At 43.1% G+C, this 24,782-nt stretch overlaps 1 protein-coding gene across 9 annotated transcripts in view; it reads left to right on the top strand.

Moving 5' to 3' along the window:
- Nucleotides 1–819: 819 nt before the first annotated feature.
- DNAJB6 (DnaJ heat shock protein family (Hsp40) member B6) overlaps nt 820–24,782 on the top strand; it is a 387,002-nt gene continuing 363,039 nt past the window's right edge. For 3 of the 9 annotated variants that reach the window (XM_085631958.1, XM_085631964.1, XM_085631963.1), the window contains exon 1: nt 865–999. The gene's annotated coding sequence lies outside the window, so the exon portion shown is untranslated. Of the gene's footprint in view, nt 1,000–24,782 lie in introns of all 9 variants that reach the window. The other 6 variants (XM_085631965.1, XM_085631961.1, XM_085631962.1 and 3 more) reach the window with 6 other exon arrangements.

Raw genomic sequence — 24,782 nt, 5'->3', positions numbered from 1 at the left:
TTAAACGATTCTAGTAATACAATTTCTATGTCACACCTAAACTACTTTGATTAATATGTGGGGGCGGACTAACAGTGACTATGATGCACCCCTACAAATTTCAGAATAACGTGGCGCTCTATCAGTTAAATTTACTGTTCCAAAGAGTCTATATGTATGACTAAAGGTGGATTTGTTTAGTCAGGAGATGGTTATAGGCACGTTAGCAATAATCTTTTCCAGGTCCTCATACCCAAGTATTCTAGTCCCTATCAGCTAAAAAATAAGATCAGTCAAAGGACCTAAATCATGATAATGGTGGGTAAAGAATGAATGGTTCATATGTCAGGGCAAATATAGAAGAAATGGGCCTAATGATATTGTGAGTGGTATGAAAAAGTTGGTAAGATTTCCGCTGCAACACCGTTTTAGGACGGTACGTTTAAAACTATGATCCTATTTAAATATATTGCCATGTTGCTTTCTAGAAAGGTGAAAATCATTGAAAAAGATAACGCATTTTAAATGATCGTGGTTTGCCCGGTGGGCATGTAAGAAATATGAACATTTGATGCACGTATTGAAGTTTCACGTTTTTCCAAGAGGTGGCTGAAAAAATATGGATACCAGAGATGTTTAACATTACAAAATCTCAGTGTACAGTGTACAGACATAAAAAATATACAAATACGTAATTCAAATAAGGCGCCCCGGGGGACAAGCTCGAGCTTCAGGCATTGAACGATATTTTTGGGCGGGTAGTAGTACACGTTTTATTGTGCGATTTCGAGAAATTTCCAGAGGCGGCAGTAGACGCTCGAGCTGCTCAGCGGCTGCCGGAAGTGACGTACGGTATTGCAGGCTGCCAGAAAACGTCTGTTTCCTGTCGGGCGCTCTGGAGACGGGAGAGGGCAACGACTGGCAAGCGGAGTCGAGGGAGGGCAGGCGAGGGGCTTGCAGCGGACGAGGCAGCGTCGAGAAGACCCCATCCCAGCCGAGGAGGGATACCGCCGGACACAGGTGTGAGCCACCGGAGATCGGACTTGTTTCCAAGGGCCGCTGCCCTCTGTATAGAGCGTTTTCTTTTCTTTGGGGTGTCTTCTGCAGTGCAAGGAGGCATTGGGGATTGGAATCCAAGATTTTACGAGGGTGCACGAGCGACGGGTTGGAAGACTGGCTAGGAATCTTGATGCTCTGATTGAGTAGCTACTATTTTTCGGATTCCTCCCAGCCTTAAGATGTGGTCGTTGTGGGGGGGGGGGGGGGCTGTTTAAATTTCTGCTGAAATTTCAGGCCCAAAATACACAACTGTCAGTTGGATTTTACTCTATTTAATACATTCAAAACCTCATGAAACCTTGTTTCATTGTACCCTTCCCATGTATTTGTATTGCACGCCTGACTTCAACAGGATGTGTCTGCGCTCGCTTGGCAGTTTATTTTTGGAATCACCGATGTCATTATGCACACTATTGTAGGGTACTGTTTGTTTTAACAGGGCAGTGGGCCTTTATGCTGCAAGCCCCTTTTCACATTGAACAGGAATACGCTTTTTTTTCTCTCGGCGTATTCACCTATTTTTAGTGTTAAGGGAACGATGTATCGTAAATACATTTAAGATATGTAATTAGATCAACTAGTTTACCGCTACCACTGAATACAATTTTCAACCTCGTGTCCAGTGTACGTCGTTGTTATTAACTGTTTTAACCACACTTTTGTTGTGTTGGTGGTCAGTATATTTTTATTGTTTAATAGACTGTTGTTACTGTGACAAACTAGAGGTATATTGTTATGCGCAAGTTTGGTTTTGTATTGTAGACTGCCCAGTGACGGTTATAGTCCTTGTCAGAGAACCCAAGCTGTAGAATCACAATTTCTAGAGTTGTCGAAGTAGTGCTTCGGCCACGACTTTACCGTTGTTATGCCACTCTTCTTCCCAGAGGACCCTCCATTGTTCACCTCACCGGCCTAAAATATGTGATTGTGAGTTGACACCTGCTGGGGTACAACGCTGCAAGTATTGTCAGTGTGCAGGTGTAGGCCGAACTGCCGTTTGGCACTAGCTCACAGATTACATTTAACAAAACGGGTTCAAGCTTTTGTTTAATTTGTTAGGCCTTACGGGCCATTGCCGTGCAGTTGACGAGCTTCTCTGGCAGATCTCTTGAGTTCGCCAAGTTAGAGCTGCCACAATGTTGCCAGTTGTGCGCAATTGGCCAGCAGTGCACCAGTTTGTTTTACGCAAACTTGTTGACTCGCATTGATTGGTGCTAAAGTAGGTCTCCTCTACATAATCTATTGGGCATGACAAAACCCAATTGCATAAGAACAAAAAGAAATCTACTTCGTGCCGCATCTATAATGGGGGACCTAGTTGAAGTATCACGTTACAAACCTATAGGCCATTTCCAGGACTCTTATCTTCAGGCTTGGCAACATTACACCTATTCCAATCTTGAAGCTAAAGTTAAACAGAAATATCTAAGGTTTTGTTTCCTTTTTATCCCACTGAAGGGTCCTGGGTCATCCATGATCTGCTATCGAAATCTTGTAGATTTTGTGGATTTCAGCACAATACTTTTGAACACATTTTATCTGAAGCCTTATGCATTATTCCCCGGGCACTGTACATCAAAGGCCCGGTGTTGTTAAGACCTTTAGCCTCCCCAAATATTCCAGGTAGGTTTCTCAGATCATCCGCAGCACCCCCGCTGAATGCCCCCAAGACTTTAAGGTCTCGATAGGGAGGTCTTTAAGTGGCCTACATGGCCCCCAAACTTTGGAACACTTTACCATTTGAGTTACGCCGATTGGACCATGAACTCTCTTCCGTAAGGCCATGAAAACCTACCTGTTAAGAACCAGTTACCCCTTCCTTGTGATTTGGCAATAGCGATGTTGGTTCTAGTTCTGGGAGGCCTTCAGATAGCCATGTTCTTTATAAGAACTACAGAATACGAAGTTACAAGATAATGTGACTTTCTCACACAGTAAGAGAAGCAATCAAGTCCTGTTGTAACTTGCAAACACGTTTTTGCATTTGAAAACCAATGACATTTTTGGATCTTGTCTAAGACAGATTGCGAATAGTTACTTGAACTCCTCGCACATGGCGGGCTGCTTGAAATTTGAAATGCGCTCGCACAACAGCAGGGAGTATGCAACTACCTTCTCTAAACTATTTGTAAAGTATTACATCTTATTTATTATAAACCTAATTTTCATATCACTTGGTTATCGTAGACTATGGCAAATTATTGGCTGAACTAGTATGGATTATTATACACCTGTTTTACTCATAATCTTTTGACAAATGTTTTGTTTTATCTGTAAGTCTTCGTCGTACCTACACACCATTCTGAAAGGAATGTTGGTCCTTGTTTTATGACCGGCTTTTGCCAATGTTTTTTTTTTTTAAAGGAATTTTAAATAATTTACATAATAAACCACTACTGCTAAGTAGTTGTTTTACCGCTGCTCCATTTCCCCCCCCCCCCCCCCCCATATTGGCCGATGCACATGTTGAGACCAGTTTGCAAAAGCTAAATGTTATAAAACTAATACTCTTAATGTGATCGATGCATCTTGATCTTCTTATAGTGTTCTCTGCTATGTTCATACACTAACATTTTTCAGCACAATAGACGTTTCCACTTTTTTTAATTATAAGCATAGGATTGGCCAAAAAGCACCCCCCCCCCCCCCCAATAGGTGAAACGTGGCTCAACAGGCATAATGATGCTTACAAGGGTGGCATTCTGCCTATGATGTGCCTTTGTGTGTAAATGCCTCCTACAGTTAGTTGCAAGAACTGCTATGCGCCACAGTGATATGGATAAGACTAAGAGTGAATGGCAAAGAAGGAATGGGATAATTGACTACAGTGAGCAGCAAGATTAGAATATATGGATTGTGACGGGGTAGGGGAGGCAGACCATGAGGTGCCCCCACTTGTGGACTTTACTTCCTCCCCATCCCTTAGTTGACTCATCCCAAGAACTCCTTGTACCATGTCCAACTGTTATCAACCATATCTGTGCAAGAATCATTCTTCCATTGACCCCCCCAGTTATTTTTTTCTTTCATCCCATACTTGCTGCCCGTTTAAATTATTCCTTATTCCCAGCTGCTTCCTAGTGCCCTGCCATTACCTATCTATCTCCCCGCCACTCTCTTATATAACAATTCGTACGTAAATTCTCAGGCTTTATAGGCAATTATAAATCTGACTTTTCCAGGGGCATGTTGGATCATTCTGCCAGAAACCTTATTCAGACAGACAATTTTGACTCTTAACGTTATGTATTTTACTGATATCGCTGTGATCTTCTCTGATCCAAGTGCACTAGCATTCCTGTTGATAAACATTCAAACGCCTTGCACACAGTCATTGTATTTCAGTTTAACAGCAAAGCTGACATTTTAATAAAATAATTGGTGGAAACTCTTTCTGGAGACTGTTATTACTAATGTACATATATCTCACACTTATTCCTGTGGTAAATCCTTCTAGCCCACCATACTATACAAAATATATAATCTCTTGGCAAAGAATCCCCTACAACTGTATGCATATTAAGAATCGACAACCACCACGCACCACCATTTAACCCCAACACTTTCTATTTGGCTCATGGTTCTCCTGCTATCTTTAATCCCTTCCTGGTACTCTTTTTCTTCAACCTCATTCACCACCACACCCTGAATTACTTAATTCCCTTATTTAAAACCAACCATCCCACAGGTCTTTTCTCTCTTCTTCCCTCTCTCAAATTATCAAACATTCACCTCTTCCCACATGGGCAATTACATGTCTATCCAGACTGTTACTAATCTCTGGCATCTGCTCTCTCTCAAGTTTGCCGTCATTAACCACTTAAATAAGTAAATAAAATTAAAGGCTGAATCCTAACCGCCTTTGGACTTCTGATCTGCTTCTCTGTTGCTTTTCTTTTAAATATCTTTGGAAATGTGAAATTTGTTTTTTAAGGCTCTCCGGCACCTATCTCCTAACAACAATAATGTATCCTTGAATCAAATTTGGGAAGAACACGTCTCCGTGTATAAGCAAATATCAATAAGTCCAAAGTGCTAACTAAAATGGTCTTTATTTATTCCCGATTAGGAAAGCATGACAGCTAACACACTTAGTTCCTTTCTACTACAGGACTTCTTCGGGGCAAGAGAATGTGCATTTTTTTCACGCCTGGTAAAACTACTAGTTTTGTGATTCCATATCAATTCATGCATACAGTCACATGGTAACGAAGCGGCATGTGCATCACTTCCAGCGTGATGTCTTGTCACACAAAAGCGTAAGTGCAAATGATTTGTTATACCTGTTGTGAAAAATATGCACTTACTCCTGCCCTGAAGAAGTTCCTTAGTGAAAGGAACAAAACAAGTTTGCTGTCATGTTTTTCCAAGCAAAAATAAAGAACCTTTTAATGAGCACTTTGCACTTCTTGTTATTTGATTGTATTCGAGGTGTGCCTTTCCTCAATAGGTATTGAATGATTTTTCTTGCAGTGTCTTGCTGTGGTATCATGGTAGTTGGGTACCGGGAGAAGGAGCACCCTATCTTGGGACTGATATAAGGGGCTAATCTGGTGTGTGTTGAATTTTTCCCCTATTTGTGCTTGCCATAGCTATCTATATTTTACTCTTAACATAATGTATCCTTTCCAGTGCTTCTTACTTGCTTTTAACTCAAGTAAGATCTTAGTCACTATGACCGTATCTTTACACTTTATTAAGTTCTAACTGGTGGTTGTTATATTTAACCACCTTAACCTCTTGGCTACATTTGACACAGTTGCCTATCCTACTTAACATTTTCATTATGGCACAGCCCTTAAATGGTTCATCTTACATTCATGACTCGGGCTGTTTCCATGGTGCCCATCTATCAGTCTTCTGGTCGGAGTCTGAGAAGTCTTAATTCTTGGCCCACCACTAACTACTTTTTATTTATACTTCTTTCTGGGCAGAACACTCATCCTTTGGTTTCAGCCTCTGCAGATGACTCTAGTTTTTCTCCTCTCATTAATTGGGTCCATATTCAAATCCTGAACCTTCTATTAGTTACTGGATGGCTCTGTGGCCACCCTTGTTCAGTTTGTCCAAAAGTAAAATGTCTCCGCTACCAAATTTCCTTACGCTCCATGTATGCCTTTTTCCCTCGATATTCCCTCCACTTCCAGTCTGCTAGAAACACAGTGCTTTGCGGCACAACATGTGCTACATTCAGGGGTGTAGAATTCCTATAGCCTGATGCCCAGGACATATTGTTTGGGGTCAAGAACAACACGTTTTCATGTTTATTTTGTCCTTGTGACAAGTAAGCCTAACCCCGTGCAGCACAAACCCTTTAGCTGCAAGATTACAGGACCACGTTATGGAGTCGGTAATGCATTGGCTGCAGTTAAGGTAATATTTATGCCCACATGTTAATGTTGTTCGAACTCGTATTTATAGTTCATTAATACAAAGCCTTTATTATTAGGGTGTGCGCTCGAAGGAAAAAATGTGTTTTCATACTGCACCTACTGACAGTGGTTCCAGTATAAAAATTTGTACACATGTTTTCTAAGTTTAACAATATGATACTACATATAATGCTTTCAGGATACACTCCGATTAGATGCAAATATTTGCAAAACCTTGAAAGCAAGATTGCTGATTCATTGCTTTCAAAATCAAAAAAATGCAACTAAGAAAAAAACGTTTTGCTAACCTACTGTGTAAGTTTAGGTACCATTTCTTTGAAACATTATGTAGTAAAATGTGTTGATGCATACTAGTATTTCGTAAAGCCACAAAAGTGCACCCATGGTATATGTCCTTGCATTAGGGTAGATTTAAGGCTTTCATGAATTCACAATAATTTACAGAAGTAGGTCAGGAAATCGTGCTCCTAGAAAATATTTGTGAACTGCATTTTAGCACGAGCAACTATGTGTGGATTTGCTCACACAAAATCAGTTGAATGGCACAAAGTTCAGTTTCCCACCACCCACTTTTTATACCCAACTCTGGAAGAAGTTACACTTCTGCCCTTGTCAGGTGTAAATTGCCAATGTTTTTCTGTATGGGAAAATATTAGAAACGAGCTGATGAAAACCCATAAAACATTCAAGTTAGTAGGTTTGCACAGACTCAAAAGGCCATTCTAACCGTGCGAAACAATTGCTGACCGCTACCACCAGTCCCAGTATGTAGATCTGTGGAAAGGGAGCAAAATAAGACACTTACTAGTATTTAAACCCTGCTATGTTATGAGCTCTCCAAATCAGGAAAGGCTATTGGAGCTCTTATATAATGAAATTGCTGCCATAATTTGGCACTGCACTACATGGCACCTAAGGGACAATTGCATTTTGTTGCTGGACAATTACATTTATGTAGTTCCATGGACAAGTAGATATTGTATTAAATTCCACATCCCTGCACACTCCTTCGCAGCATCAGGAACATTTGGACCTACTATCCATTCCATACAAGTTAAAACTTTATAAGCAAACCTCTATAGCCAAGTTAAATGAATGCTGAAGCCTACTTATGGTCGGTCATTCACAATATATTCCTGCCCCTGAACAAGATTATCAGCTCTGCAATACATAGTCGCCCAGTGTTCATGTTCTCACTCTTTTCAAAACCCTGTGCACAGTCTAGGTTTTAATCACGCCACATACTTAGCACACTACACTGAAATACCCTTCCTGTAGATCTATGACGCATGTACTACAGAGGGGTCTTCAAGGGTAAGATACCAAAACGTTGAAGCAAGTATATATTCTGATAGAAGTATAGTGTTTCGAATATAGATACAGAAGTATCGCCCCATTGGTGTTAATGAAGGAAACGCTACACCATATGCTGCAGTGTTTATGTAATCTATATTTTTGACACCCTGTCAGAAAAGAATATGTCAAAAATATTCAGCGATGCAGCTGCCCTCCAAGGTTGCCCATAAAGCTTCTGCTATCTGGGAACCCAACAACCCTTTCCCACCATAATTCCAGTTGGGCTAAATATATAATGACCATAGTGTTAATGCTCTCTTCCCTTATCTTGTATATTGTCTTTGTCTCCCCTATAAGCATTCTACATTTTTCACTTGCCTGTCACCCGGACTGTTTAACCAACTTATGTACTGTGACCTATGCGAAGCATTTAATTTATATATGATTTGGCTCTGGCTTGATCAAATTCACCACTCGTGCAAATCCAAAGGAGACAAGTAGTATTGGTGCACAGGAGGTTTTGGAGAGAAGTCAAGTGGGGTAATATGAAGATAGGCCATGAGTCAGACCATATTCTGAATGTAGGCAGGGAAAGCATTTCAACAGTGTGTGTCGGAAGTTGGTGAAAGGTGATGATAGAGAATGATCCCCCAAGCTGGACCATTATCTTATCTGAGATCGAGGTTAGAAGGACTTATCATAAGAAGGAGATAGGAGTTTGACAAGCTTTTGACAGATAGTGTGGAAAAACGAAGTGCATGGCCAAAAAATGTGTGGCGGAAGAAAAGGAAGTTGACTCCTTCCATCGGAAGTGTAGAGAAATATTTTGTTTTCGATAGCCTTACATTGCCTTGGGTGGAATTCTGGTTGGACTAGCGTCTTCATCTATGTTCCTGTTCCATCAATAGTTTCACATTAATTATGAGTCTGATATTTGTGTTGTATAATGAATAGGTGGTGTTAGGCGTTTAGAATAATTTTAATTTATCATTTTTATTGTGCCAATAAAGCCTGACAGCTTCTTTAATATCTGTTGTGCGGCTGGAGAAAGATAGTGTAGTAGGACTGCTAGCACTATAATCCTATGTTCAGAGGCTACATTTTCTTGTTGAATTGCATCATGAGATGGTCTCTTCTGATGTCCCAAGACATGATGGAATAAGTGCTTTTTCTGAGATTTCTGAAATCTTACAAAAATCAAAGAGGCAGAAGTGGCGGTGAGCAGTCATCTGTGTATATCATTTGGCCACAAAATATCTTGCTGTGTGGATGAAGGAATTGTCCTAGTTTCAAATTGGTGCAGGATGTAGGCGGTTCAGTTGCTTCAGGTGAATATTGGGGCACATTGCATAGTTTTGTGCTTTTTAGAGCTTGTCTAATTTATTTGCCAGTATAGCTCTCAAGGTTAATTGAAGTAGTTGATCCTGGAGGTGTATACTGTTGGAGCAGGGGCTCCTCTGAGCCAGTAGTACCACAAACGCGATTTTACAAGGGACCTAATGTTGGCAGTTGCCCCATTTTTAGAATTGTTCACCTGTGGATTAGTGGTAGGCATTTGTATTCAGGTGATTACATGTTTATTGATCTCTTAAGACAACTGGTGAGCCCCGACAAGTGAAAGTGGGGTTGGATTTCTTTGACCTAGCAGTAGGAACTTGGTTTTGAAGGAGTTCAGTCTGTCCTTGTGCGACATTTGAATCGGCATCATTGATGTTGATATTTGAGGAATTTTTACAGGCGTTTCCTACATACATTGACAATGCTGACTCTTGTAAGACTCTGCTAATGATGTAGATGTAGTGGCTAAATATGGTGTCATTTTTTTTGCATTATGGATCCAATCAAAAAGGGGTCAAGCCGCTGAAGTGCAGTTTCTCTACCCGTAACAGTGAATTCATGCAAGCCCTGATGCCTGTCCTTCGTGGTGAGCACGTCTTCTCTGATTTCCCCTCAGAGGCAGAGCATGGGTGGAAAGTCAATAAGGAAGCTATTGTATTACAGGTGGGAACAGTTGGAGTTTTGTCTCTGGAACCTTGGTTAAGGAAAGATGGCTGGTCTGTAGCTGTTTAGAATCGAACTCACATTGGACTACTTTGGCAGTAAACTTAACAAAGTACATTTGAGCTGCAGAGTGATATCCCCTTGCGCAAGTGTGGCATTGACAAACTTCGTGAAGCTGGAGGGCTGACGCAAATGGATAATTCTGATACTACTGATTGTGGATGGGGGGGGGTGTGGGCTTTGACATGCTGCGATTGCTGGATATGCTACTCCTATACCCACCAAACTCCTCTGTGCTTTTTGTTGTTTCCATTTTATACTTCTCCCCCCCCCCCCCCCCCCCCCCCCCCACGTTGCTCTCTCCCTCTTGTGCCTCTTTCCCACTCCTTCACCCATTCCCTCATTTTTCCCCAACACCCTGTGGTCCTTTATTTTGCTCATATTTTATTTTTTACAGATCCAAGTGATGTCCATCATTTTCAAACAGTAATTTAATACAAAAAAGAGGGCGAGAAAATGGTACCTGCATTATTCTGTAGACATCTACATGCATGGTGACACGTGGGTGCCCTCAGAATGACTTTACCAGCAACAGTAGTTTCCTTGTTGTACCTTTTCCCCCTGACACCAATAAAGCCCTAGCAGCAATTGGCTTAAAATACATTTTCAGCACAAATTTCCCATGGACAATTTGAGTACAATGTTCAGCCTGGTTTCCAGCAGAAAATCATTGGATGCCATTACGCACCATATTGAGAGGTTCTGTAACGCCCTGAACGTCTCAGGATCGTTTAACAGACACGATAATGAGAACGCAACCACTTGTGAAGGTTTAGATATTTTAATGAAGGCAAAAACAATACAAGGAATAAACAAAGGTTATAGTCACTGGAATCCTCCAGGCTAAGTACGTTACCAGCCCACAGCACGGATGGTCCTAACCGTCCTCTGCATATACGCCGATCCCGGCGTATGCCAACAGAGGGCAGAAATGAAATGGCCGACAATGCCAATCGGTAGGCTGTGAGGGGCACGAAGAGTGTTGGGGAGAATCGAGGAGTCAGGGAAACACCCAGCCGGGGTCTCTACCTGAAGGGAGCAGCCGCTCAACCTCTTCCTCAGACAGCACCGGGACGCGGAGTCACCTCCTGGTGATGCGTCACCGATACCCCAATCACAAGCAAAGAAGACTGAACCGAGAGCAGCCGCTCGATCGATCCTGTGGACTTCCGAGTCTGTAACGCGGCAAACACCTCCTGGTGTGCGTTACAGCTGGCAGTCCCTGTATCTCTGGTCGGGCTGGGAGTTACGACTCCAACCAGCAAAAGCGCCACTGAGCTTTGACTCAGCCGAGTCAAAAAAGCGAAGCTCAATGGTTATCCGGTAGAGCTTCCGGGTCCTTCACAGGTGACGATGGGGCAAGACACGGCCCAGGGAGTAACGACTCGACCTACTTCCGTTCTTGCCTTACTGGAGCACCACTCCGGAACACTGCTCTTCACTAAGCAGGTACGTCGGTGTAAACACAATATCCGACAGCGTTGTACCTCCCGGTTCCTCCCTTTATAGGGCGTGTTTTCCTTGAGTTATGTAACAGCTCTCCTGTTTACATAAGGGCGTGTTTTCCTTGAGTTATGTAACAGCTCTCCTGTTTACATAACCTCTCAACCGCTAAGCATCCTGGGAGATGTAGTCCGTTTTCGCTGGTTACCGTTTTCCTCCCCTCGCATGACAGGAATTCTTGACAGGTTCCAAATCTAAAGGAGCCGGTACCAGCTTATGTAATCAATTTCACTCACTTGTTCAGAGTAGACAAATCTATGAGATCTTTTTGATGGAGATCAACTGCTAAGTGCCATCTATTGTCTAATTTTACTACTGACTTCTTTTTATATTTTCAGGACCAAGCAAAACAAAATTTGGGGTGTCGCAGAAAATTCTGATAAACCGTGGAGAAATATTGAATTAAGTCCTCATAGAGACGTTGAATTTAAACAATCAACTGTCTAGGTTGAACGATTATACTTTAAAAACAATTTACAGGAAATAAAACACTGGACATTGTTAGTTCCACCCAAGTGCCCTTTCGTGACAAGTCCTCAATCAAGGACAACTTTTTTCTCATATCTAAAGCAAAGACATGCCAAAAATTGTTGATGGGGGTGTGGCGCCTCCATAGTCTCTGCCATCATCACCAGCATTATGCCACTAATTGATATATATATATTAGGTCTCTGAAATCATCAGTCTAAGCAGGTTTCTGTTCTCTAGGCTCTTCCGTCATCTTGGACTTCAGGTTCAGGATGTGAACTAAATCTTAATCACCTTGATAGAAACACAGTTCTAACCATGATCCACCCTGGCTCACCCATACCTTTTGTAAATCAACTAACTGTACACTACTAAGATGCTGCATTTTGACCGGCTGTCAGCTGGTCAGTCTCTAGTAGATTCATCGGTCATGTTTGACACTACCCTCGTTACAGCATCAACCCACACATCACTCACTCACTACGCCTTCCTTCCGTATTAGCTGCCTGGTAAGGTCACATAGTTCTGATAAAGAACTAGTATGTCACCTCTGCTCACAGTATGTGCTTGCACTTGAAGACCTGCTGGAGAAGCAGATTTAGAATCATTAACTTTCCTGTAAAGAAAGCTGAGTATGTAAATGAAAAAGGCTCTTTGCTCTCTGGCTACAAGTTCCTTAAGTAAATGACTGTCCATAAACATTCTATTCAGTTTATTCATAGTGTATATTTAGAGTGTTCCACGTCCGTAAAAAGTAGCTAATCCAGTACTTTGGGCTGTGCTTTAAAACAGTCACCTTGTTGATCTGTCCTATTTACAGTGCTACTTATTTGAACATATTTTATTTAATTACCTTTCAGTGTAGTTTATAAGGCCTAGAAAGTGACTTAATTATAGATTACTTATATTTAACTTTAAAGCCAGTGCATATTCCTCGAGAGAAATGCAACAATTGATAAAAGGAAGTATAAAGAAATATAAAGAAAAACTAAATGGCGAAATGGCATTTGTAAAGTTTTATTATCCATATGAGCACAGGATTTTTAGATGTTTAGATCGTACACGTCTAAAAAAATCTATTTCCATACATTTAAACAGATGGTTTTAGAACCATATGTATCTGCTAAAGGGCTACCATTTTAAAATTGTGGCGGTATTCAAAATCTTTCATTAATTGTTTTTTGTACTTAAAAATATACTGTCATAAATAACTATCTATACATATCACTCACATTTACCACCTAGTTTCATATCTGCATTAACACCTCATGGTTCGTTTATGTCAGCCTCCTCCACACATGAGATTTTAAATTTAACAGCTCCTGTTCCAGCACAGTGGTGTCCAGGTCTACCTCATTTTTGTCATGAATACTGATCGTTAGCGTTCCTTTGGTTCGTTTGAACTCTGTGGGAGGCACTAGTAGAACACCGGGGAACCAAACTATCAGGCTGCTGCTTGTTTAAAGTATGTTTCACATAGCATGCTAGTCAGTTTCCTACATTGATGAGGAAGATATTTGAGAAATAAAAGAAAATGTTTCTTCAGTATAGCTTTCTAGAGTATCAACCGTAAATTCCACAGCAAAAATTCACTCCATTTTTTTTATTAGTGCAATCTCCTCCATAAATGATTTGTACCGCTCCTATTCCAGAAGAACAAATATAGAAAGTTAGCGCTCTTGTTGTTCATTAGTACTCTGTGGTGCAGCTGCAGTTGATCACTTATTTGGCTGGAACAGGGATTTCAATAGTATTAAGACTTCATTGTTTTAAGTTAAAGAAAAACAACAAAGCATAACAATGTTGCCATATATACAAGAACTACATAAAACAATACATAGCTTTTGACATCAAGTATCACATGTTACCATAGAATTACAGTTGCGCTGGAGACCGTGACTTCCTAAATGTTTGATAAAACTTGAGCCATCATGATTAATAAAGTGCCATAATATTATTAGTGCCTAAACCAATAGTAAATACAAATCATCAAAACAGTCATATTGTACTTTGAAGTTAAAACCACCCTGGTTATCATCAGTAAAGTGACGCAGTACTATTAAAATCTATACAATCACCTAGACTTATTAGCGGATGGTCACGATAAAGTGCCATAATGCTACCAGACAACATAATTGTTCTAAGAGAAAATCATCATATGAAAACTGAGTGTATACTGCCTACATTCATTGAGCAACATACGTTCTTATCGAGCTATATAATATGTCCTGAATGATTGGATAGTGTTTACGTATAAAGTCAGTATTTCATCATTTTGCAGTTGATCAGATGGATCAAGTCCTTGTATTATAGCCACCCTACAGGATCAGATGCCCCTGGCTTAAAAAGTGTTTTTCAGTAGTAATACGCATGCTTTCTTTAAAAAGGGGTATATACAGTCAAGATGGACAATATCCTCCCTTGCAGCACCACATAATCTACATGTCTTTGTGCGGTTGTATTACCAGGAAGGTTGGACGGCCAAGTATGGCATAGTACCAAGACGAGTTGCCATCAGCTTTCTCTTTATGTTCACCGAGAACGTCATACTTGGGTATGAGGCCAATTTTAGGTGGTTATAAGATTTTAGTACAAACCAAGCATGCAAACAGCTGGTTAGTCTATTTTCATCCCCAAAAAGCGAGCGTAATTTTAGCAACTTTATTACTTGGTGAGCGGCAAGTTCATATTCCATAGGTTTTTTGCGTTTTTGCCTCCAAAGATGACCACAGATATTCACTGTGGATGGAATGAGGTTCTTTTTCCAATGCCTACCTTAGTGTTATTTAATAAACTTCCTTGGTTTGACTGTAATTTTGTACCCTGTTTTGATTGTGGAGTAACTTCTCCCTAAGATTTGTTGCATAAGGCCGAATTCCAGGCAAACTTGAGAAGGTGAAGCATTCTTTGGGAGGCCAAACACTTGCTTATATACAATGATGTGTAATTTGTCCAGGGGCGAAGTGTCTTTACCATGCATGACAACACTTGCATATGCCACTGTTGGTAGTAATTTAGCTGCTATGATCTCCCATAATAGCTTAAAGGAGGGACCATCCAGTTTCTTAGCAAGAGCACAGAACGCATAAATCAGAGCATTTCATTTCAGGGCTCGAAAAATCCGCTCGCTATGGCGAACCAGATTTATTCAGGAGACTCTATTTTTTAGGACCTACTTTCCCTTTTTGGTGAGTAGGAAAACAAAATGACTTTTGACCTCTGTCTCTGAAAGCGGAGCAAATGTGACAAAATAACGAGATTTAAAGGCATTTTTATTGCTTTCAAAGTGAATGATCAATAAAGATGCCTTTAAATCTTATCACATTTGCCCAGCTTTCAGAGACAGCGGTCAGTTACGTTAGTTAGGTCGAGGAGATTTTTCGAGTTACTGGACCTGCAGGCCTAGTACCATTTTTAGGATTTTTCGAGCCTTGGCTTGGCGATGTATTGTTTATGCGCTTGGAAGTTTAATCTCTTGTCTATGTACAATCTCAAGTTCTTGTAACTGCTGACCTCCCCTAGGACCTCGTGTCCGAGCTTGATTCCGAGTGGTCGCCCAGACCGATGCCTGATAGACATTATTTTAGTTTTTGTTGTGTTCTTTTCTAGTTTGTTAATCTCGACATTTTGCTAGTTCAGTAAGTGACCTTTGGAGTCCCACTCTTCTTTGGCTGAGTAGGACTATTGTCCACATAGGAAAGGTGTATCATTCTCAAACTGCCCAGATGCAGAGGATGAGAGTTTATCTGGTCAAGTCTTGGAGACAAGTCTGCCACAAAACAAATTGAACAGATGTGGTGCTAGAACACAACCTTGTTTGAGGCCTACGTCTGTAGGAATTCTCCTTGATAATCTTGTGCCATCAGCTTGTTTAACTTGGATTCACATTTGTGTGTACAACTGCTCAATGGCATGTAGTATCCTACCAGTGAGACCCCACTCCCTTAATTTTCCCCAAAGAAGGCCCTGGTCTGCTCGGTCAAATGCTGCTTTAAATTCTATAAAACATAGATGTAACTTTTTCCGCTCGCGCGTACACTTGTCTGCTATTAATGTAACGGCTAAGATGTTCGTGGTGGTCTGAACTCTCTTCAGAACCCTGTCAGATTGACGGACACCAAGTTGTTAGTGTTTGACCATTCAACCAGTGCCTCAAAGATTAGCGATGCATAGTATTTCGCGTCATGAGTCTATTAGCCTGTAGTTGGTCGGGTTAGACCGGTCTCCACCCTTGAAGACCGGGTTTATTATTGACCCTCTCTAGCTCCTTGGAATCAAGCCAGTTACTTCACCTCCTCATATAGTGCAGATAACAGAATTGCCCAGTATTCAGGATCAGATAAAAAAATAGCCTGCAAAATGCTATTGACACTGGCGCACCATCTCTTCACCCTGCCGTTAATCATTTTCACCACCGTGTCTGTAGAATAGTGTTGGTTAACCAGCCCAGATGGACAGTCTGAGGAAATACACAGGTTGATCTTACCCCCTTTTTAGGTCTCGCTCTCGAGACCTATTGTCGCCGAGATGCCTCTCAAGGGAGACAGACCAGGGCACGCGCAGCGATTGGGGTCGGGGTCTGTGGACGCGCAGACGCACACACACAGACACACGCGCGCGCACAAACCCCGCCGCTGCCGACACTCCTCCCACCCTCCCAAAATATCATTTTCTGTTTCTTCCCCCTTGCACTCACTTGCTGTTGGTCTGCCCTTCTCCGGTGATGCTCTTCACCTCCTCCGCTGCTGCTTCCACTGCCCCGGACCCTCCATGCTTCTTTCCTTGGGTTGGTTTTGTTTATGTCCTACCTGGCGGGTTCCCGGAAAGCGCGTGACTCCCCCTGGTCACGTGTGACTTTACAGTCCAATTGCAAGACCCCGGCAGCAGGCGTGGTCCAATCACTAGCCGCCTGCTACATGGGCAGCCAATCTGTAACGCCCTGAACGTCTCAGGATCGTTTAACAGACACGATAATGAGAACGCAACCACTTGTGAAGTTTTAGTTATTTTAATGAAGGCAAAAATAATACAAGGAATAAACAAAGGTTATAGTCACTGGAATCCTCCAGGCTAAGTACGTTACCAGCCCACAGCACTGATGGTCCTAACCGTCCTCTGCATATACGCCGATCCCGGCGTATGCCAACAGAGGGCAGAAATGAAATGGCCGACAATGCCAATCGGTAGGCTGTGAGGGGCACGAAGAGTGTTTGGGAGAATCGAGGAGTCCGGGAAACACCCAGCCGGGGTCTCTACCTGAAGGGAGCAGCCGCTCAACCTCTTCCTCAGACTGCACCGGGACGCGGAGTCACCTCCTGGTGATGCGTCACCGATACCCCAATCACAAGCAAAGAAGACTGAACCGAGAGCAGCCGCTCGATCGATCCTGTGGACTTCAGAGTCTGTAAAGCGGCAAACACCTCCTGGTGTGCGTTACAGCTGGCAGTCCCTGTATCTCGGGTCGGGCTGGGAGTTACGACTCCAACCAGCAAAAGCGCCACTGCGCTTTGACTCAGCCGAGTCAAAAAGGCGAAGCTCAATGGTTATCCGGTAGAGCTTCCGGGTCCTTCACAGGTGACGATGGGGCAAGACACGGCCCAGGGAGTAACGACTCGACCTACCTCCGTTCTTGCCTTACTGGAGCACCACTCCGGAACACTGCTCTTCACTAAGCAGGTACGTCGGTGTAAACACAATATCCGACAGCGTTGTACCTCCCGGTTCCTCCCTTTATAGGGCGTGTTTTCCTTGAGTTATGTAACAGCTCTCCTGTTTACATAAGGGCGTGTTTTCCTTGAGTTATGTAACAGCTCTCCTGTTTACATAAGGGTGTGTTTTCCTTGAGTTATGTAACAGCTCTCCTGTTTACATAACCTCTCAACCGCTAAGCATCCTGGGAGATGTAGTCCGTTTTCGCTGGTTACCGTTTTCCTCCCCTCGCATGACAGGCATTCTTGACACAATCACAGACAGACTGGGTGACTGCATGTCCTCTAACTGGCGCTTCAGCCGGAGAACAAGAGGACCATCCCCCGCACGCCCAGCTAGATTCTTCACCGAGGCAGGTTATTTGTGCTTTTCTGCCCTCTGTTCCACTCGTTTTTCCCTCTTTTTTTGTGCATTTCTGTCCTCTGTTCCACTCGTTTCCCTTTTGTTTTGTGCCTTTCTGCCCTCTGCTCCTCTCGTTTTTTCTGCCCTCTGTTCCACTCGTTTTTTTGCGCCCTTCTGCCCTCTGTGCCACGAGTTTTTCCCTCGTGTTTTGTGCCTTTCTGCCCTCTGTTCCTCTCGTTTTTTTTGTGCCCCTCGTTTTTTTCCCCTTTTGTGTCCCATTTGCCCTCTGTCCCACTGGTTTCCCCGCCGCTGTGGACCCCTTCCAACACTACATATTCACCTAAGGATTGTGTGTGTGGGGGTCGGTGTGTGGCTCTTTTGTGCCCTTCTGCGCCACTCGTTTTTGTGCCTTTCTGCCCTCTGTGCCACTCGTTTTTCTCTCTTTTTTGTGCATTTCTGTCCTCTGTTCCACTCGTTTTCCCTCTTTTTTTGTTCCTTTCTGCCCTCTGCTCCTCTCGTTTTTGTGCCCTTCTGCCCTCTGTGCCACTCGTTTTTGTGCCCTTCTGCCCTCTGTGCCACTCGTTTTTCCCTCTTTTTTTGTGCCTTTCTGCCCTCTGTGCCCCTCGTTTCCCCTCTTTTTTTGTTCCTTTCTGCCCCTCTCGTTTTTGTGCCTTTCTGCCCTCTGCTCCTCTAGTCTTTAGTGCCCTTCTGCCCTCCGTGCCACTCGTTTTCCACTCTTTTTTGTGCCTTTCTGTCCTCTGTTCCACTAGTTTCCCTCTTTTTTTTGTGCCTTTCTGCCCTCTGCTCCTCTCGTTGTTTGTGCCCTCTGTTCCACTCGTTTTTTTGTGCCCTTCTGCCCTCTGTTCCTCTCGTTTTTCTGTGCCCTTCTGCGCCACTCGTTTTTTCCCTTTTGTGCCCCTTTTGCCCTCTGTCCCACTCGTTTCCCCACCGCTGTGCCCCCTGTGGACCCCTTCCAACACTACATATTCACCAAAGGATTGTGTTTGTGTGGGGCTCTGTGTGTGTGTGTGTGTGTGTGTATAGAAGCAATAGGTCTCGCCTTTGCGAGAGCTAAAGCTATTGGCATTGTAAATGACTATGCCATTTATTTATCTGTTTTCAAAACCAACGCATAAATAAAAAAGTTTGTCATTTACAATACCAATAGCTCCAACTTACTCAAAAGGCGAGACCATTGCATTGTAAATGCTTGTTTGTTTGAGGTGCTGATACCTTTTGGTTTACTAATTCCCAATGTTGTAGCTGCTTTCCTGCTCTGAATTTTCTATGCTTATAACTTTGGTAAACGTCTTGGTCAGGTGGACGACCCAGGCTTTCACCGGTACACTTGAATGGTTTATTGCTCTTGTGGCTCTGCTAATACCATTTACTGTTTCCTAGATGGTTCTGGTGTTGGTTTGTTTAGCATTGAAGTGGAATTTTGTCCAAAATGAATCTGCTTTTACTTTCTGGTTTTCCCATAGTAGTTTTTCGGTCTCGCCCGAGTCGGCGCGCATGCGTTGCTCTGCGAGACTTTAAGTAAGGGCTTTTCAACTCTCAACACACACTCGTGCGTGTGCTTTTTCCCCCCCTATCTTTCAATTGGCTAGTGCATGCGTGTTTACTAAAAAAAAACGCATGCAATTGGTCTAAGGCGGGTGATTGTCCTGCCGCCTTTGTTTCCTGGCCTACGCAGCTCGGGAGCGAGCAACAACGACATCTGTTTCCAATTATCTTAATTGTAAACAGATGGCGACCATGCTGGCCCTGGTGCAAATTACTTTTAGCGCGCGCGCACTCCCGAGCTTGTTCCTGTCCTGGATGGGGAGTCACCTCAAAAGCAATGACTGGATCCAAGGACGTAGAGGGTAACTCAAGCCTCCCGCCCATCTCTTTTTAGGTCTCGCCTGACCCAGCGCATGCGCTGGTCTGGTGAGACTTATTGAGAGGGCTCCAAAAAGTGCTACCAGGCCAGCCTAGAGCTACAGTGCATGTGCGCACGCACCGCGATTACTTTCACTTTCGCGGCCGCTTTGCATAGCCAATAGGTCTCGCTTTTGGGACCTTATAAGTATTTAGTTATGCAACTGTTGCATGGCTAAACACTTATAAGGTCCCAAAGGGAGGTCCTATTGGCTATGCCAATGCTTGTTTGTTTTTCTCAGAGGTTGTGTTACGTCACTTTGTGTCGTCGCAGAATATGGTAATGAATCCTCAATCCTATTACTTTAACAAAAGAAAGCTCGGGTGAAGAAGTACAGAGGTAGGGTAATTTATTTGTATATAAATAGGGTTTTGGTGCTGGGTTATGAAGTCCCTGTAAACTCCTCTCAGGGTGAGTAAAGTTCAGTAAATCTCAAATGTCTACGAAGCGCGGCTCTGAGTCATTTTTGGTTTCCATAACATGTGCTCTTTGTTTTACACTCTACGTCTGCCACCCAGCAGCGGTGCTGCCTCCGCTTCCCACGGCGGGGTCACGCGTGGCCCAGACATGCTGCAGACAGGGGTCCGCTTTAATGAGTCGGAGCTGCTCACCGAGGAGCTAAGGGTGAAGGTTGGATAAAATGTATTAGAAGCCATGCCCCTTCCTAACTCCCAGCAGACACCGAGCCCAGCGAGGAGCCTCTCCAGACAGCCGAAGGGGTGCCACGGACCAGGGACTCTCACCATGGCCAGGACAGCGGTGGCAGCAGCGATGCTCCTCTTCCTCACGCTGGCATTTGCAGTAAGTCCCGCGGGGTGCACTGATCCTTGCGCTGTTTCGAGCCACACTGGGAAAACTGGAGCGTCAAAGTTGGAAACTCCTGGTTTTTTCAGGGCTTGTCCTATAGAGGGGGAGGGGTGGCGAGGAGGTCCCACGCGTGGTTTGGTGCCTTCTCAGTAGGGGGAGCGTTACGTGTTCAGGTTGCCTCTCCTCCTCCCCCTTGTCCCGCAGAAGAAACCAGGGCTGTAGTGTCAGATTTATGGCAGTGGGCCTCCAGAGCACTTGTGTGAACCACTTTTCAAGCGTTGGGACTTCTTGGTGCCAATTGTGGGCTTTGGGTGCTTCGATTTCTGATCAACCCCCTCCAGTACACGTGTTGTATGGTAATATTCTGCCTCTTATGTAGATTATATTGCAGCCTATCGTACGATGCTGATCTAGTTTAATGTGTGGTGGGCTACACAGATTTTACGTCTGGGAGTCGAAATAAAGGGTTGTCTGCCTTCTAGCTCGTGTATTTTAAAACGTGATAACACTTTTTTGTAAGGTAGCTCTCGCTTCCCAAATTTCGGCTTAAATTAATGGCCCTAAAGTGCTACGTGCAGCAAGGACGTGGCTCCTTCGAGGCACGTGGCTCTTGCTCGTTAAAATGTTTGTGGGACCCGGTTTAGTTTTCAGGGCTCCCCCTACGAGAGCAAAGTACACTTTAAGGGGCTGGAAGAGGGCTTCCGAGGGGTGTGGGGCACATTACACCCACCCCCCACCCAGGCAAGGCATGCTGGAGCGTGCGCCTTCGGTGCCAGTCTCCGCCTCGGCGCCCGCCCCTGCACCTCTGCCTTCCGCCGGCCGGGGTCTGGTGCCAGTGGCGCCATCACACCTGCTCCCTAGGTAGTAAATTGGCTGGGAATGGGTGGATGCGCCCTGCTCCCACCGCAGGCCCGGATGTTTGCCCTACGCGTTACCTGCTCTGTTTACTTTGCAGTCAGAAAGTTATTCCCTGGGGGTCATTTGGACAGCGGTGTTTGAAGTCCGTACCGAGTATCGCTGCCATATTTCCATTAAAAAAAAAAAATTATATATATTTTAGCAATTATACAAATTTTACCCTTACCCCGTGAACTCTATTCAGATCATAATCTTTTTATCTGGTTGTAGAAAGCAATGGGTGGGTCGTGAGCATTTGTGAATTGACACCCTCTCGCTGTGTTGTTTTTGTTAGCTCGAAGCCCTGCTGTCAATTAGGTGCTCGTAGAGTTTAGGTTCCAGGAATAAGTTGACGCCCCTGCAAAGTACTCCTCTTAGAGGCAGGTGAAACCAGTTGGTTACAGTAGTACGTTTAAACTTTATATTACAGTGCACGAACGATATGTTTTAAGATTTTCCCACTAAAAAATTGTTGTATGCCCAGGTATTGAGCATTGACCTAAAGAGATGCTAGTAACCAGAAATAGGCCACTACTGTGTCATTTAGCAGAAAGCAATAGAGCGAGAAACAAGAAGGAAAAAAGTCTTTATTTATAAAGACGAGAACCCTCACTCACCCAAAGGTGACATGCTTCATCATTGGGTCCCCTCTTACACACTGCAACCGCAAGGTATGCAGTGTGGGTTACAACTCTCCAAGAGGAAGTAAGAGAGGAGCGTAAGGTATTTTACAAGGTTACCAATTTAGGCAATGGGAGTGAGGGGCTGAGTGCACAATACAAAACAAAAAAGTGCCTTAAAAATAGCTCCTGGGTGACATAGGAAGTTTAATGATTATCCCCATGGGCTAGGATTAAAAGCAAGTGACACAGGACTGAAATAATGTCCTGTTAGTCAATGGTCGACATGTTTCTGCCAATTGATAATAAATTCACAGCATTCATCAGGACCTCCAACGTTGTCACTCCGCTAAAAAATCAGTGAAATATATAAAAAAAAATAAGAAGACCATACTTAATTTGATATGTCCGGTCCAGTGTCTACAAAAAACATATATAGACATCATAATTATTGTGAATTTCAACCATAGTGTACTCCCTGCACAAACACCACACATGTGAGAGCAAAACTTCACACGTGATAACTTCGTAAAAAAGTGAACACGTACGTAACATCACTCACCTCGGGGGTAATATTAATTTACCTCCACCTTTAGGGGAGTATTGCCTCAGATCACAGTTTTCGGAGTGTGAAAGAAACGCACATAAGCACAAAATAAATATTAGAAAAAACAGGTCAAGCTCCTTCCATAGACTGAATATAACAAAAATTAATTAAATTGTATAGTCCAATATATGGATCATCTTCTCATTAACAGGCATAAATTATGTCATTTCAACCAAACTAGGATCACCCCACACAATGCTCTTACAGAGTCTGTCTAAATAACTAAGGAGGATCACCCCACACAATGCTCTTACAGAGTCTGTCTAAATAACTAAGGATCTGTACAGAATCCTCATATAGAGACCCAAAGCAAAGTTACTGAGAACGTAATATCCCTTCAGAATTCGTATCATATGGTCTCAATGGCCAACAATATTGCTAAAAGATGACCAGTTCAAGAAAGGCACTACACAAAACTCCAATGTCCCAAGTGGTAGCATTAACATCTATAGCGTGTCAGAGTTCATCCTTATGTATGTAACGGGACATAATCAGTTTAAATTATGAAAAGCCGAAGCACGGACATCGTCCCCCCCGTTACCTGGAGATAAACTGTGTCATGTCATTTCGTGGCAAAAACCCAAGGGGAAGCCCGATTGATTACGGAGTCTTTTTATCGCACCACTGAACCTCCGTGGTATTGAGACGGCCCGGAAGTGTAAACATCACTTCCTGGTCATGAGACCCATGAGACCCATGGGAGATGTAGTTCAAAACAATCAATGCGACTACACCATGACGGGAGAGATCTGCGGTGCCGGCCAACACACCAAGAGCACCCCATGTAGAAGGCAGTCTGTCAGAAAAAATAATAACGTATGTTACAAAGAAATGGTCACACCCATTCAGCTCACATCGGACACGATCACTCGAATGTATAGTTTTTATCAAAAAAGAAGAAAAGGCAATCATGTATATTTATGTATATGTGTATGTATATATGTGTATGTATGTATGTATATATATATATATACGCGCAGAGGGAGGCGCCAGTCTGTTATCCGTACCATGATTACGTGGCCCTGTCCTTACATATAGTTGGTGCACTATTCAATAAGATGTTTAAATGTTATATAGATCAGGAGAAATACAATAATGTATTTGTCTCTACATATAGATGAAAGACAGGCATTGCGGACATGGTCCCAAAGTATATAGTGACGAACAGTGTGTTAAAAAACAGTGTAATAAATACAAACCCTGTCTTTATGTATCCACAGTATCCAGACAGACCTATCTAGGATAGGTTATACCGACCCCCAAAGGATGTTCTCATTTAGGCCTCTGATATGGCTTTTGGTACGGAAAACCCACCGCTGTTCGCGGCGAAATAGTACAGTTTCTAGAGGACCCATGTTGATATCATAATGGGGTTTGTCGATGATCACCCATTGTAGATCGTTCTCGGTGTGTCCCTTCTCTAGATAGTGTTTGGTCATGCGTGCATTGGTTTTTCTACATCAAAGTGCTACGATGTTCTGTAATCCTCTGACGGACTTTCCGTGAGGTCATACCAATGTAGATCAATGAACAAGGACACTTGATCATATAGATCACTCCACTTGAGTTACAATTGGTATGTTTATTCAATTTCCAGGGTTTATCTGACAGAATATCCACCTCTGTAACATGTTTAGTGAACGGACACACTGAACAAGATCCACATGGGAAATGTCCAATCACGGGCTCCGAATTCCACAATGTCATTTGTCTATTCTGACAGGTCTCAGTTCTGGGTCTAGTATGCACCATCAAATCCTGCAGATTGCTACTGCGTTTTAATGCAAAAAGTGGGCGATCAAGTGTCAAATTGCTAGTGTTAAGAATGTGCCAATTTGCATTTATAGCTTTGTTGATATTTGCTGTCAAATTGCTAAACGTCGTAACACAGACCATTCTCTCCATTTGTGGTTTCGTATAGGTTTCTAGGAGGGCCCCTCTGTCATTATTACGGGCTCTTTTAGAGGCTCTTTTAATCAACGGTACTGGGTAATGTCGTACGGTCAATTCTTCACTCAGTTTGGTGGCATGCTTTTTATAGTTGGCCAGATCGGTGCAATTACGTCTCAATCTAAGGAACTGGCCAACAGGTAGATTCGTAAGGAGTGCCCGGGGAT

The sequence above is a fragment of the Triturus cristatus genome, chromosome 10 (genome assembly GCF_964204655.1).
Source record: "Triturus cristatus chromosome 10, aTriCri1.1, whole genome shotgun sequence".
Taxonomy (NCBI): Eukaryota; Metazoa; Chordata; class Amphibia; order Caudata; family Salamandridae; genus Triturus; species Triturus cristatus.
The sequence above is the reverse complement of the archived record's forward strand: the minus strand, read 5'-3'. Positions and strand labels throughout refer to the sequence as shown.